We start from the raw sequence: 14702 nt of genomic DNA, 5'->3' as shown, positions 1-14702 counted from the left end.
TATCCTATGAGGGATGACTGTGATCACAAAGATGCAGTTTAAGTCTATCTCTATATATTTATCTATAGCTATCTATATTTTATATGTTTATATATATATATATATATATATATATATATATATATATATATATATACATACACACACACACACACACACACACACACACACACACACACACACACACATACACACACACTTAGATGGTAATATCAGGTATTGTTGAATCAAAGTATTTTATATATGGGTCACTAATAATTCTGAGGTTTTAGAGCTGATGTATATTAATTAATTTTTATTTAAAAATAATGGATTACTTTTAAGTGACAGAAAATGTTCTTTCCTTTATATTGCACTGATATACTTGTCCTTGTCATCCTCTGTAGCTACATCTGGGACTAAATGGCTTATTGTATAACTAGGGAGTAAGTCTTTGGTTAGGTAGGTAAATGGGTACTTTGATTAGAAATATTTACTCAAACTAGGAGCTTACAGCCTCCATGAAGTTGTTGGAAAACATTTTTTTAATTTGAAATACATTTAAATACATTAACATTGCATACCTTTTGATGTGCTATTTTAAAATATTCAACAATTTTCAAATAAAAATAATAAAGAGAGCATATTGAATACATACACAGATATAATTTGTAAATAAAAGGTCTGCATTATCATTCTTGTCTTTAAATATAAAATGGCTTAAATAGTGGTTGTAAAAGGTAAGACTCGATCAAATATCTTAAAATTAATCTGCATATATTGCATTTCAACCAGCATGATGGCATAATGGAATGGACAAAGGCTACTGGCAGAATTGGCTTCTAAGTGTTAGGGTGATGCAGTCAATGGGAAGCTTTCTTATTTTGCAGAAAAGAATTTGGAACTTGCTGCCTGGGTAGTTAGTATTGGAGATCAGAAGCCTCACACGACATCTCTGGGTAAGCAGAGGAATATTAAGGGCATTCTGATATCATTGTACCAGCCATTCATACAGCTGCAGCCAATAACCAGCCACCACAAGAATGATAGCCCTGGCTCTATACATGTGACTCCCCTTCCCCCTTTTCCACTCCCCAGGCCTAACATTGAATCACCGTGAGACTGATTTTCTGGGGTGTCAGGGGTTTTGTCCAGGAAAGGGTTACATCTGGAGTACCTGGCTAGACAACAGTGGGATATGGAGTTGGGCAGGCATGGACACTTTTGGGAACAGCTAGGTGCTATGCAGAAGTTAGGGAGGATAGGTAAAAAATGAAACTAACTTATATTAGAAAAGATATACAGAAATTGGGTTTCAAAGGTTTTCCAATTTTAATTAAATTTCTACTTTAAAGAAAAAGCTAGGAACCACAATATTATTGAGAAATAAATCTATTATCAGTGAAGCCACATATTCATATTGTTATACCAATGGAATGTCTGCAGTGCTAATGACCAAATAAAACAGGCACTTTATTCTTACCAAAATTTATTGGATACCAGGACATGGAGTTAAATTTGCAAAAAAGTACTTAGATATTTTTATCTAAGAACCTAAATGTTACACTGAGTTTGTAGGCAATTTAACTTCATTTTAGATAAAAAAATCCATTTTTAAAAGAGACATGGTAATATCAGCTTATTCCAAGGCTTTGAAGAATTGGGTAACATTGTTGAATTTAAAACATTTAAATTATTTTCCAGAACCAGATTCCTTGTTTTTACACACTACTCATATTATCTTTGGCACCCAAACATTAATGGACATAATTTATATTTCCAAAGATTGATTCTGTTAAAGTGATTTTCTGTCATTTGTCTAATTACAGGGTTGTTTCAGACTATTAATCACACTTGATTAAGAAAAGTTAGTGGAACCCCTCATGCATGGTAACATTTTAAAACAATTAAAGAATATGAAGAATGTTGAATAAAGAAGTAGTACATTATTGCCCACACAATGATATTGAGGAAGTAAATGAGAGTGTATCTGCAAGGCTTTTATAATTATGCCCATTTTACAGAATTTCTGGCTGATGCATAGAAAAGTATGGGATGATGCTTTGGTTAACCCTCAACAGACTTTGAATGTTAAAAAGATGAAAGTCCAAAAAAGAAGAAATATGTACTGTCTTGTTAAATTTGTTTACTATAGTAAATAAGAACTATTAATTTTAAATCACAGTATAGCAGTAACATTAGAAAAGATGAAACTGAAGTTGTATGTAGTAATTCTAAGGTTTTACACAGACTAATGACTTGGTCAAAAATTCTAGGCAAATCAAATAAAAATATATTAAAATCCCAGTAAATACTAAAAATTTATAGAAATAAATGCTATATTAATGTCATTAAGAAGATATTTAAAGCATTTACAAAGTGGATAAGGAAGAATTAGTTTACTTGTTTTTCTTAAATAATAACATAACATAATAACTTTCAAATAATATCTACAATCTTAGAAAATATATTGCTAACATACAATTAGGCAAACAAATGAAAAAAATATATAATAAATTATAGGTGCACGCAGGATGATGGCTGAAATGTATAAAATATTTCCTAAATATTATTTATCTGTTAAAAGTATTCATTAAAATTCAAATTGTCATTCCCCATCTTGTAAGTATATTTAACAGTTCCCTTACAGAAATAGGACAAGGATCCAACATTATGATCATCTTATAGCCACATTTTGTAATTAAATGTAGAATATAATATTTAAGATAATCCCCAATAGCTTTAATCTGTTTCTGCTAAATCTAATAGATGATCAAAGTGGATGTATTATTAAAAGACAAACACAAAATAATATCAGTAATATTAATATGGTGGGATTGAAGATCAATAGTTTATATTACTGGTTTATTTGGTTAAAATGAGACCCACAGTCATAACTGTTGGCTACACTGCTCTTATGTTTGGACCAGATTCTGAAGAGTAGTTGTTAATATAAGCCATTAGGCAATTTCTATTGTCAAAGACATAAAACATGATAGAAATAGGAATTTAGGGAATGGGTAGTAGAAATTATTTGAGGGTTTAGGGAAGATAGAAATATCTTCATAAGTTATAGCTAGTGACTAGGATAAAATTAAAATGGAGTTTAAAAATAGGGTCAAAATAAAACAGAAAGTAATATTGTTAACAAGAAACAGAAATTGCTTAGAGGGGCTGACAAAAGTTAAAGTATTGCAGAATAAAGGGAATATCACAGAACAAGAGGAGCTGCAAGTATAGAGTGCTAAAGAGAAAATAAGGGAGTATTTGGAAAGCATGCATGAGGTTAGAATGATTGCAGTTAAGCAACTATTTTATATAACAACTCCAGAGCACAAAACCTTTTAGTGCAATGACTTAGACAACAGAACATTGAAAGGGTTGTTGCCAAACTTAGGGAAACTATAACAAGAAAAATAACCAGAGAACCTGGAGAAGATTTAGAGGTATTCCAGAAATGTTATGAAAATTTGTATAAAGCAGAGAAATGTGGAAATCAAGAAAGAGTACAAATGGATATATTTATGGAAGACTTAACTATGCCAATGTTCGAGGTAGACAAGGATCAACAACTAACAGTTAAGACAGAAGGTGATAAGATAAAACAGTGACTTATAATCAATCTTCAGGAAACTCTTCAGGAACAGATGTTATTCCTGTGGAAGTTTGGAAATTGGGAGGGAAGAAAGTGCTAAAGATCTGGAATTTTTTTTAACAGTATTTTAAAAAGAGGGGAAACACCAACATATTGAAAGAAAGATTTGGTGACTGTGTTACCTTAAGATGGCAAAGACCCTCATATTCATATATACCCATTTTGATTTTAAACCATCATTTTAAAGTGTTTATGTCTATACTGGCCAAAAGAATGGCAAAGGTGTTGCCAAAATTGATAGACATAAATCAGTGTGGTTTTGTGGATGGGAAGCAAACATTTGACAACATTAATAGACCAATGATGATCCTGAGGGAAGCAGAATGTAAGAAAATACCTCAGTTGCTGGTGGGTCTTGATGCAGAGAAAGCAACTAACAGAGTAAGCTAGGATTTTATGAGTAGAGCATTGGAAGGATTTGCATTCCCTGATATAATAATAAAATTAATTAGAAGGATGGACTTCCAAGATGGCTGCATATTGAGCAACAGCTTAAATCTAGCTCTCCCAGTGTGAAAAGAGAAACTTAGCAGAGAAAGCCAGTGGACCTATACGGCTGGGTAAATTTCAGTAACTGGGAAGTAAGTGCACTGTCTGTAAGCCAGGAAAAAAGAAATACAAAGGACTTGAAGGAAAATTAGCTACAAAAGATGAGGAAAAAAACATTGACTGTGAAAACTACTACTGCTGTTCAGAAAAAAAGCAGTGCAAGCTTCAGATATGGCTTCCAGAAACCTAGGGGAAAGTATAAGACAACTGCACAAAGACCTGATTAAAATAAATGAAACACGGATGGAGTATATCAACTCAAACAACAAAAGGCTATAAAAATGGAAGAAGCTTTCAACAGATATTCACAATAGGTGCTAAAACTGCAAAACTAAGAGGTTGAACTGAAGAAAAGGGTGGATGAATATGAGACTGCACAAGAAGAGATGTCTCAAGAAATAATAGAATTCAAGGACAGAGCATGAAGGAAAAACATAAGATTTTATGCCATACCAGAGAAGCTGAAAGGAACAGACTGTATTAATTTTATGATAGCACAAATAAGCAACTGTACTTGTATTCCACAGCAGAAGTTATTAATTGAAAGGGCACAGGATGTGTATACTTCAAACCTGGCTATTAGAAAGCAACCTAAACCTTTAATAGTAAAGATACAATCTTACCACCAGAAGTAGTTGATTCTGACAAAACTGTGGCAGAAGGACAAAGTACTAAAAGTGGGAGACAGCAGAGCATTTCTGGAGAATGACTACTCATTGTACACCAGACAGAAGAGGAGTAAATCTATTCTATTATTCATGGAATGTTGAGAAGCAGGCATGAAATTCAAACTGCTGTGCCCAGCTATCTTCAAAATATTTTATCCTGGAGAGAAAAATCATTTTAATGAAGTATATTCTAAGGAGGAAATACAAATGTTTTTCCAACAAAAATTGAGCTGTGAAACAGGATATTCTGCTTCATGTTCTTCTGGTAATAAAGAACACAGAGATTGTTCCAGTGAAACCTTTTCCGATTTTTCAATGGAACAGGCTCGAGAGAAGGAAAAAAACACAAGTGTCGACTAGAAGAATTGAGATTATATTGGGAATAAAGATAAACAGGAATAAAACCAGAAACTTCAAAACTGACAAATGTGGGATTACAAAGCAATAATTATATTTGTGAAACATGACAGAATAAGCAAATCTTGAAATATTGGACTTTTTTGGACTTTGTCAAACTTGTAGGGGACTCTAAAGTATTTGCCCTACTTTATGTCATTCATCAACATCTTTTGGCTGTTCCCGTTAGGGGTCACCACAGCGGATCATCTGTTTCCATTTATTCCTGTCCTCTGCATCTTGCTCTGTTACACCAACCACATGCATGTCCTCTCTCACCACATCCATAAACCTTATCTTAGGCTTTCCTCTTTTCCTGTTACCTGGTAGCTTCATCCTTAACATCTTTTTCCCAATATACTCAACATCCCCCCTCAGAACATGTCCAAACCAACGTAATCTTGCCTCTCTGGCTTTTGTCTCCAAACCTTCCAACCTGGGCTGACCCTCTAATATACTTATTCCTAATCCTGTCCACCCTCATCACACCCACTGCAAATCTTAACATCTTTAACTCTGCCACATCCAGCTCAAACTCCTGCCTTTTTGTCAATGCCACTGTCTCCAACCCATATAACATAGCTGATCTCACTACCCTCTTGTAGACCTTCCTTTTTACTCTTACTGGTACTCGTCTGTCACAAATCACTCCTGACATTCTTCTCCACTCACTCCATCCTGCCTGTACTCTCTTCTTCACCTCTCTTCCACACTCACCGTTACTCTGAACTATTGATCCCAAGTATTTAAACTCATCCACCTTCGCCACCTCTACTCCTTGCATCCTCACCATTCTGCTATCCTCCCTCTCATTCACACACATATATTCTGTCTTAGTCCTGCTGACCTTCATTCCTCTTCTCTCTAGAGCATATCTCCATCTCTCCAGGGTCTCCTCCACCTGTTCCCTACTCTCACTACAGATTACAATGTCATCTGCAAACATCACAGTCCACAGGGACTCCTGCCTGATCTCGTCTGTCAACCTGTCCATCACCATTGCAAATAAGAAAGGGCTCAGAGCTGATCCTTGATGTAACCCCACCTCCACCTTAAATGCATCTGTCACTCACACCGCAGACCTCACCGCTGCCACATTACCCTCGTGCATATCCTGTACCACTTTTACATACTTATCTGACACTCCGGACTTCCTCATACAATACCACAACTCCTCTCTAAGCACCCTGTCATATGCTTTCTCTAAGTCTACAAAAACACAATGCAACTCCTTCTGACCTTCTCTGTACTTCTCCATCAACACTCTCAGTGCAAACATCGCATCTGTAGTGCTCTTTCCTGGCATGAAACCATACTGCTGATCACTAATCATCACATCCCTTCTTAACCTTGCTTCCACTACTCTTTCCCATAACTTCATGCTGTGACTGATCAATTTAATCCCTCTGTAGTTACTACAGCTCTGCACATCACCCTTATTCTTAAAAATCGGTACCAAAACACTTTTTCTACATTCCTCAGGCATCCTCTCACTTTCTAAGATTTCATTAAACAATCTAGTTAAAATCTCCACTGCCATTTCACCTAAACACTGCCATGCTTCCACAGGTATGTCATCTGGGCCAACAGCTGTTCCATTCTTCATCCTCTTCATAGCTATCCTTACTTCCTCCTTGCTAATCCATTGTACTTCATGATTCACTATCCCCACATCATCCAACCTTCTCTCCCTCTCATTCTCTTTATTCATCAACCTCTCAAAGTACTCTTTCCATCTCCTCAACACATTCTCCTTGCTTGTGAGTATGTTTCCATCATTATCCTTTATCACCTTTACGTGCTGCACATCTTTCCTAGCTTGGACCCTCTGTCTAGCCAATCGATACAGGTCCTTTTCTCCCTCCTTAGTGTCCAACCTTTCATACAACTCTTCATATGTCTTATCCTTACCCTTTGCCACCTCTCTCTTTGCCATGCACCTCATCTCCTTATACTCCTGTCTACTTTCTTCATCTCTCTGACAATCCCACTTCTTCTTTGCCAACCTCTTTCTCTGTATACTGTCCTGTACTTCCTCATTCCACCACCATGTCTCCTTGTCGTCCTTCCTCTGTCCAGATGTCATACCAAGCACCTTTCCCTACTTTAAAACCCTACTTTTAAAGCACTAGTTTATGTCATTAATGTTTGGAAAATGCTTAGGGGATGGGAAGAGGAAGGAGAAATTTAACTGTAAGTATAACAAATCTTTTTTTCTTAATGACACTATTTTAATAGTGCATGATTTTCTTTGCATGCTATAAAGTAAAGTTTGCTCAGTTATTTTTAAGTGCAATGGAGATACTGATGTAAATAGGTGCTCCTGTTTTTTTTTTCTTTCTCCATTCTTTCTTTCACCTTGTTCAGTTTTAGGAAACATAGGCAATGCAGTATACAAAAAAGAAGAAGAAGAAAAATCTGGTTAAAATGACAAAAGAAAAAATAGTGTGCTTTTTCTCTGTCCTGCATAAGGGAATCACTGGATTAAAGCCCTTAGCTAGATCTAGTAACAAGCTTTAATAGAAAGCAAGTAAATGAAAAAGAATATTGAATATTATAAGGCTTTTTTCTATTAAATAGATGTATGCTTAGTCATTTTGTATCTGGTTCTCATGTCTCTAGGAGACAATCTGATAAAGAGAAATAGGAGATAATATTTTCTGAAAGCATTCAAGTGTTTTCCCAGCTTAGAGAGCTATAGAGATAAGACCAAACCAGACAGCACTTAGTAGAAGCACAGGCTGTACCATGCGTCTTAGCATGGATAACCTTTCTTTTAGGTTACCTCACTTGTGTGAATGTGGCTGTCATGTTTGGAGCATTTGTTCCTACTATGATGTAAAAACTTCAATATTTGAAGATGTATATAGTATTTTGTGTGATTATTAAGCTAACAGGTTTTAGGGGACTGTTGGGAGTGTGTTTGTTATTTTTGTTTGATGGCTTTCAATAAAACAAAGAATTTTGTAAGATGTGACATAGGCCGAAATGGATATGACAAGAAAAACAGTGTAGCATGTAACACAAAAGCCTGAACTAGACATTTAACAAAAAAGTTATTATACACGAAAGGTGGGAATAATAACTTTTTAAGACAATGATGCTTTCTGTAATGTCATCAAATATGAATTGTCTCATAGATAAATACAAAAAAGAATGAGTAGTGAACTATAATAAAATGTAGAGTGCAAACAGCTATGCCACAGGAGACACACTTGGAAAGAAATGAACATGTGAATATGATAAAGAAAGGTTTTCAGGATGGTTATTCAGTGGCATACCTAGAGCAAAGGAAAAGTGGAGTATACATATTAAATGGAAGAGGAGCTCCAATAGTGATAGAGGAGGATAAATAGATAATAACAGTATATTTGTTGCACTAAGGGACTACTGGCAAGGCAGGAGGATTACACTGGCATGTATTTATATTCTACCTAAAAATGCTATAATGGAGCGTAAGAAAATTCTGGGAGAAACAATCAGCTTTCAGCAAGTTATATTACTTATAGGTGCTGACTGGAATTTGATTTGCAACAGTGAAGATGTGTCTGGAGGACCCAGAAGGGAAAATATTACAAAGGAAGGTAGATTTTTGAAGAATTTATGAAATATTTGACATGGAAGGTGTGAATTCAGTACTAGGAGTTGAGTGGATTTACATATTATTCCCCATAATACAAAAACTGGGCTAGACAGACAGAGTTTACATTTCACAGGAACATATACATTTAATTGAAGGACCTGATACAAACCCTATAACTATTTCAGATCATGCGGTAATAATAACTAAAATAAAAACACAGGGTAATGAAATAAACATGAGACACTGGTGCTTTCCCACCTATCTGTTGAAAAGAGAGGAATTTAAGGAATGGGTAGTGGAAATTATTCAGGAGCTACAAGAGAAGATAATAATTTCTTCTGAAAATATAGCTAGGGAGTGGGATAAAATTAAAGTGGAGTTTAAAAATAGGGTGGAAATAAAAGAAAGGGAGATGTGGTTAGGAAGTAACAAGAATTATTTAGAGAGACTGGCAAATATTAAAGTATTGCAAATAAGGGAGAATCCCACAGAACAAGAAGAGGAGCAACTGCAGAATGCTAAACAGAAAATAAGGAATTACCTTGATAATATGCATAACCTGAGAAATATTGTTGTAACCAACTGTTTATTTTAAACTCTAAAGCACAAAAACTTTTAGCACAGTGACTCAGACAACAGAAAGTAGAAAGGGCTGTTGCCAAGGTTATGACAAGGAAAATAACAAGGGATCATGCAGAAGTATCAGAAATATTTGGAAATTCTATGAAAGTCAGTATAAAGCAGAGAAATATAAGAATCAAGAAAAGGTACAAATAGAAATGTTTATGGAAAAATTAAATATGCCAAGGTTAGATTTAGATGAGGCTCAATTACTAACAGTTAGGATAGGAGGAGGAGATAGGAGATGAGATAAAAATGGTGATGTATAACCAATCTACAGGGAAGTCTCCAGGAATAGATAGTACTCCTGTGGAAGTTTGGAAGCTAGGAGGGAAAAAAACTGATAATGATACCTAAACAAGGTAATGATCCATTAGGTCCAGCTTCATACAGACCTATTTCAATACTAAACCATGATTATAAAGTGTTTTTATCTATAATGGCTAAAAGAATGGCAAATGTTATGCCAAAATCGACAGATATGGATTAATGTAGTTTTGTGGAGGGGAGGCAAACATTTGACAACATTAGCAGAACATTGATGATCCAAAGGGAAGTAGTATATAAGAAAATACCACTGTTGTTGGTGGGTCTTGATGCAGAGAAAGCATTTGACAGAGTGAGCTGGGACTTTACGAGCAAAGCAATGGAAGCATTTGCATTCCATGATAAAATTATAAGGTTAATTAGGAGGATATATGAGGGATCAGTGGTGAAAATTAAAGAGGGTGGGTTCCTCTCTGATAATTTCTGCTTGAGCAGAGGAACCAGGCAGGGGTATCCTCTTCCCCCCTTGTTATTTGCATTATAGTTAGAACCATTGGCACAGAAAACAAGGAACTCAGAAGTTCAAGGATATAATTGGTATGGTAGTCAGGAACAGCTGTCTGTGTTTGGAAATTATATTATTTTATACCCGATAAAACTAGAAAAGGACATTACAATGTTGTGGAACATTTTGAGACAGTTTCTGATCTTTTCAGGATATAAAATTAATGAAAGTAAAATAAAAGCAACAGTGGTAAATTATGTACCCACACACAAATCGGTTCAGCAATATCCATATTTATAGGGACATGATAAGATGAAGTATTTAGGATTATGGATTAAAAATGATTCTGGTGTGGCAGCTAAGGATATATGGGAAGAGACTAAACAAAAGATAATACAAACACTGAGAAATTGGAAGCTCTGTTATATGGATATGGATAGTAAGATACATACAGTTAAAATGTTTTAGTCCCTTTAGTCTTAAACACAGGTCTTATCAACCAGAGGAGAAGTTGTAGATAGCAATTAATAAAGAGCTGAAGAATCTTATCTAGGAATGGAAGACAGCAAAAGTCAAGTGGGATAAGCTGATACTTCCAATAGAGCAAGGTGGATTGGATTAACCAATCTGAAAGGGTATTGCAGAACCACACAGTTAAAGTTCCTATACATAGCACAAGCAGAAACCTATAATTTAAAGTGGAAAGGGATGATGATGAAATGGGGGGAAGCTCAAGAAACAAGAAGAGACTGGAAGTTTGGATGCAGGCCTTTAAGGAGAATAACAATAATTATACAGAATATTATATTCCTAAAGTAGCAGAAAGTATTCTGAGAACTAAGCCAACATGGGAATGGAGAAAGGAGATTCTTCTGATAGAGATGACTGCAACTAGGGTTACAGACAATAGGCAAGAGGGGGATGGAATTTATTGCAGAAAACTGGCAAAAGAACCAAGGCATTGGAAGCAAATAACTACAGAAGGAAGGGTAATAGAATGGGAAGATGCCAAGAATTTATTTGGACTGCATATTAGAGAATGACTTTCCTATCAATGACTGATATCAGAATATAGGCAAAGAAAAGGAAATAGAGGGGGTCTAAAGGAAGAATAGCACTGGGAGAGTTTTTAGTAGTATCTAGAACAGAAGCTGCTGTCAAAAAAGGAACAATTAGTAGACCATACAAAATACTACATGATAACTATAAGAATCAGTCATAGGAAGTTAAAAAGGATTGGTAAGAGAGATTAGATAAGCAATTCACAAAGAAACAATGGAGGATTAATGTTTGCATCTCAGATATGCAACAAAATCTAGATGATTTAGGATTTTTGCTTGGAAATGTTTGCATAGATATGTTTATACCCCAAGTAGACTCCTGATAATTTTTCCACAGGTAGACAGCAAATGTTGGAGGTGTAATGAGGAAGAAAGAGGTAATTGTGAACATATTCTCTGGGAGTGTAATGAGTTGGCAGACTTTAAAGATTCCCCGCAGACTACTTTATCAGAGGAACTGGGTGAGCAAATTGCTGTAACTTGAGAAATGATTTTTCTGAGCTATGATACAGAACTGGAATTACCTAGACATAGTAAGGCTTTGCTGAGTCTAATTATGGTGGTTGCAAAAAAAGCAATTACTAGAAAATGTAAATCAAAGATTAAACCAATTATACTAGAAGCAGTATATATAATAACAGAGATAAAACAACTGGAATTGGGATCTTTAGAAAAGGGTAGGAGCAAATTACATAGGAAAAATGGGAACTGTGAGAACAATACATACAGAGGATGAATGAGGTTTAAAATAAGGCAAGATTTGAATGAGCTATGTAATGTTTGACTGACAATGATTACATAGGTTATAAATTATGTATAATGTTTGCAATTAAAATTGTGTCAATACGGTCTGTGATGCAAAATACTTGCAACTGGAACTGTGTGAATATGGTTTGTTTTCATTTATGTAAATGTATGATTGCCTGTGTCATAAATGATAATTAGTAAAGATGCTTCTTGTTAAAAATAATTTAAAAGAAAAAAATAATTAGAAGGCTATATGAAGGATCAGTCACAAGAATTAAAGTGGAAGGGTTCTTATCAGATAGCTGCATTTGAACAGAGGAAACAGGCAGGGGTGTCCTCTTTTCCCCCTTTGTTATTTGCATTATATTTAGAGCCATTGGCAAAGCAAATAACGGACTCAGAAACTCAGGATATAATTGGTATGACAATCAAGAAAAGATGGCATTATTTGCAGATGATATTGTTTTGTACACGATAAAACCAAAAAGGACATTTAGGTATTGGGGAACATTCTGTGACAGTTTCAAGTCTTTTCAGAATACAAAATTAATGAAAATAAAACAAAGGCAATAGCTGTAAAATATGTACCCAGACACAAACTGGTTCAGCAATGTTGATATTTACGGAGACATAACAAAATTATGAACCTAGGCGCATAGGTTAAAAAGATTCTGTTATGGCAGCTAAAGATATGTAGGAAGAGACTAAACAAAAGATAATACAAAAACGGAGAAACTGGAAGCTCAGGTTTATGGATATGGATAGCAAGATACAAGAGGTGAAAATGCTTTTAGCCCCTTTTGTTTTATACATAGGAGAGGCAGTGGAGACGTTGTGGATAGCAATTGTTAAAGAGTTGAAGGATTTTATCTGGGAGAGGAAGAGGGCAAGAGTCAAATGGGATAAGTTGATCCTTCCAACAGAACAAGAAGAATAAAAATAACCATACAGAATATTATATTCATAAAGCAGCAGAAAGTATTCTAAGGACTAAGCCAACATGGGAATGGAGAAAGGAGATTCTGGCAATAGGGGTGGCTGCCAGAAACACAATTACAAGAAAATGGAAATCAATGTTTAAAACCAACAACACTAGAAGTAGTGAATATAGTAAGAGAGAGAGAGAGAGAAATAAAAGAACTGCAAGTGTGATATTTAAAAAAGGATAAGAGCAAATCACATAGAAAAAATGAGAACTGTATATATACACACATTTATATATATATATATATATATATATATATATATATATATATATATATATATATATATATATATATATATACTCAGGCATGCACACACACACACACACACACACACACACACACACACACACACACACACACGCACGCACGCACACACACACACACACACACACACACACACACACACACACAGACAGATATATACATACACGTGCATATATGTGTGTGTGTGTGTATATATATATATATATATATATATATATATATATATATATATATATATATATATATATATATATATATATATATATATATATATATATATATATATATATATACATATATATGCACACACACACACACACACACACACACACACACACACACACACACACACACACACACAGACACACACAGATATATATGTATATACATGCAAATATACATAAATACTGGCATATTTTCTGCTATTATTTTAAAACTTACCTTCTTCTCTTACACTTAACCCATTTGTCCTTTTCTGGCTTAGTGTTTTATTCACGTAAGGCATCAGCTCATTAAAGGAAATCCAAATATTCCTCCTCCTTCCTGTACCACCACTGCAGCCCTACTACTATACATACTGCTACAATGACCAATAGGACAGTAGTCCTATTGATGACCCATGGCAAGATGTTGGTACATTTATAGGGATTCTTGTCAATCCACCAAATGGCTTTTACTCGAATTCTTTTCAATCAAGAAACAAAAATCTGAAAAACACTTTCAGTGATGACAAAAACAGGAGTTTGTTCTTGAGGACAAGCCTCCTGTACCTTCATTTGGGGGAGACTCCACACTTCCAACTTATATATACTAACTTGGAGGTCCAACAATAATGGGGAAAAGTGCAACTTCAAAGATTAGTGAAAGTTGTTTTTAGCCATTAGACTGTGACTGAATGGCATGCCATTTGAGCAAAAGCCATTTGTTGGATTGATATGCCTCCCTTTATAGCATGGGAGCCCTAAGGGTTTACCTTTTGACCTCTTACCTTTAACAATCCCTTTCTATGTTTTGTGCCTTATTAGTATGTAAATTTGCATGCTCCAGTATATGCCAGCCTATGAAATGACCAGGCTCCAGACTAAGGTATGAGTGCATATGTGTATAAAGCACAGTTGCATGGTCTCCTAACCTCCACTAGAAGATTGTGCAACCCTTGAAATTTCAGTACTCTCCTCCTGAGATGAGGGAGCTTGCCACTGATCACTATATAGCACCACCAACCTCCTTCCCTGACCCCCCCCCCACTTGAAGCCTTCCATTGACAGAGCAGCAAATTAAGCCCCAGTCAATGGCAGTGTAGCCAGGACAAAAGAAAAAAACTTTAGGAAGCCAGCTATTCATCTATTCATTATCCATTCTTCCTAGACTCTGTTGTAACCAACCTGGTCCAGCAGTTATATTAGCTTTTTTAGCAGCTC

Source organism: Protopterus annectens, chromosome 3.part1, assembly GCF_019279795.1.
Source record: "Protopterus annectens isolate FY-2018-M chromosome 3.part1, PAN1.0, whole genome shotgun sequence".
Classification (NCBI taxonomy): Eukaryota; Metazoa; Chordata; order Ceratodontiformes; family Protopteridae; genus Protopterus; species Protopterus annectens.
Note: the sequence above shows the minus strand (reverse complement) of the source record.